Source organism: Capsicum annuum, unplaced genomic scaffold (assembly GCF_002878395.1).
Source record: "Capsicum annuum cultivar UCD-10X-F1 unplaced genomic scaffold, UCD10Xv1.1 ctg31620, whole genome shotgun sequence".
Lineage (NCBI taxonomy): Eukaryota > Viridiplantae > Streptophyta > Magnoliopsida > Solanales > Solanaceae > Capsicum > Capsicum annuum.
The window spans coordinates 1-2,700 of record NW_025838270.1 but is presented as its reverse complement, the minus strand read 5'-3'; the positions used below and the strand labels follow the sequence as shown (position 1 = coordinate 2,700).

General features: G+C 39.7%; 1 non-coding gene across 1 annotated transcript; it reads right to left on the bottom strand.

The window, feature by feature from the left end:
* Nucleotides 1-1,472: 1,472 nt before the first annotated feature.
* On the bottom strand, nt 1,473-1,578 carry LOC124891166. The gene has a single exon (XR_007049553.1). It is a non-coding gene; the product is annotated as a small nucleolar RNA R71 (small nucleolar RNA).
* Between the last annotated feature and the right edge of the window lie 1,122 nt (nt 1,579-2,700).

The following is a 2,700-nucleotide window of genomic DNA, read 5'->3' as shown; positions in this document are numbered from 1 at the left end:
TCTATTGCTATGGGTTTTTGAATTTATGATGTGTTAATCCACTTATATCATTACTCTCTTTATTTTGATTGAATTCTCATGGTTGCAAACATAGGGAATGCGCCATTATAGCAATAACTTTTTCGATAGAAAAGTTATTATTTGGAAAAGAGAGTGTGACGAGAAAATAGGGTTTCTAACCTCTATTTTATAGTTAATGCCCTAGCAGGATTAACTTCTTGGAGAGTTCGTACAATTTGTTGTACACTTTGGATTCGAAAGAACTAATGTGAATAAATACTTGATGTTTGAAAAACACTTGGATTTAGAATTAGAATACGTCTCTCTAAAAGTGCATGCATGTATAAAATCCGTATTACTCATAGTTAATAGAGAAGTAGAAGCTACAAGGTGGACATAACCCTAACTTTTCATTCTCTATTATCAAATATAATTACACATATCATTTCATCGTTACACTGATAATATTATTGTGCACTTAAACCAACCCCCCTTATCTTGGAACCTTCGACCAACAGTCTAATAATCATGACAATACTTAGTGATCATAGTATTCCCTGTGGGATTCGACACCCAACCCAGTTGGGTTCTATATTTGACAGCGACCGCTTGCTCTTTTCTAACAAGAGTTGTAATTTGGGCGTATCAAATTTTGGCACCGTTGCCGGGGAATACGGTTGTCAACTAAGTTTGTGATAGTTAATAGACCCTTTGGTCAAAGATTCTCAAATTTTACTTTTTGTTTGTTGTTTTTGTTTTGTTCAGGTTTAGTGGATTGCATGCCAAATACACAAAGATCTGGTCAGCCATTATTACCTATAAATCCTGAACCACATCTTATTGGCAGAATGGATACGCAACGAGACCTTGAAAGGATGGCTACTCAACAGGAGCAGGCTAGATTAGCTGCATTGGCAGCTGCGTAAGTAAATCAACAGAATGCTGATAACCCAGGTCGGGTACCAAATCTTGATGATGAGGACCTGGGTGATGATGAGTTATTAAATCCAAGGCGTGCAGATGATGTGATTGCACCAGGGAATAGTAATGTCAACAGAGATTGTCAAGCTAGAATGAGACCTGAACACCGAGCTGTAAAGGTTGCTTTTAATATGATAATGAAGACTTGGATGGGGATGGTGCCACAAGGGCTATTATTCCTCTGCCCTTGGCATACGGAGCCAAGTTCAATATCACTAGCACCATGATCCAGCTATTGCAACTCAAAGGGTTATTTGGCAGACTTGCAGGCGACGATTTGAATATGCATCTGATTAATTTTATCTCAACATGCAAATTATTTGACAGTCCAGGGGTTGGACAGAACGCGATTCGGCTGCGCTTATTTCTATTATCTCTATCTGGAGAGGCAACTTTATGGTTAAACGGCCTAACTCCTGACTCTATTACTAATTGGAGGCAACTGAAAGAAGCTTTCCTGGAAAGATTCTTTCTGCCATCCAAGAGAGCACAATTAAGAGATGAGATAAGTAATTTCAGACAGCTTCCAACTGAAGCTCTCTATGAGACATGGGAGAGGTTCAAGAAGAAGATTATGCGGTGCCCAAATCATCAGATGACCAATGTCCACTTGATGGAAATATTATATAGGGCTTTGAACTCGGTGACTAAGCTAGTGGTAGATAATGTTGCGGGTGGGTCATTCATGGACCTTACTTTTACTGAAGCATGTGATATGCTAGATCGTATGACAAAGCAGAGTAGAGCTTGGCATACCAGGGATTCTGAGGTAGCAAGCTCTACTGTATCTAGTGGCATGACGGCAGAACAGAGGCAAAGAGAAGAGAAATGTGACCAGGATCTGGCTCACATGAAAACGCAGATGGACCTTATTACCAAGTATTTATTATCAGGGAAGACAGAAAATGTCAAGGCTATTGTATCATAGGGAAGAGATGACTCCGATTCTGAGGAGGAAGAAAATTAATTGAATAATTAGAGGGGTTTCTGAGGCAATGTCCAAGGAAACCAAGGTCGGAACTATTATGAAAAATCCGGATACAAGGACCGAGACCAAGGGAATTGGAAGAATAAGAATGACAGAAGCGGTTTGTATGTCCCTCCTGGAAATCGTGAAGCTACTGCACCTAGCTCTAGGAAGATGTCCATGGAGGACATGATGGCTAAGCTGTTGAAAGGAGTGGAGGCAACCAACACGAGAGTAACTGAGGTAAAAAATGATTTGTCCTCAATAAATCAATTTGTTGACTCGCATTCCACTTTAATAAAACAGCTGGAACAACAAATGAGTCAACTATCAGCGGTATTCAATCAAAGAAAAGCTGGCACTTTATCGAGTGACATTTTCCAAAATCCAAGGAAAGATGGATCATGTTTGGATATTACAACCAGGAGTGGTAAAGTGTTGGAAAATCTATCCAAGGGTAAGCCCGTGGTTGATAGTATAGAGGGGAATGTTATTAAAACAGCTATGATGATTCTATAGAAGTTGAAGATCAGGATGAGAATGTTCATGATACTACACCTAGATGTCAGCAGTCTTAATAGATTGATAATGAGAAGCACAATAAAAAGGAAGTGGTGGAGAAAACTCTTCCAAATCCACGACTACCTTTTCCTCAGAGACTGAAGAAGAAAGCTGATGACACCAGGTTCAGTAAATTCATGACCATGCTGAAGCAGCTGACTATTAATGTGCCTTTGGTGGAGGCACTGGAA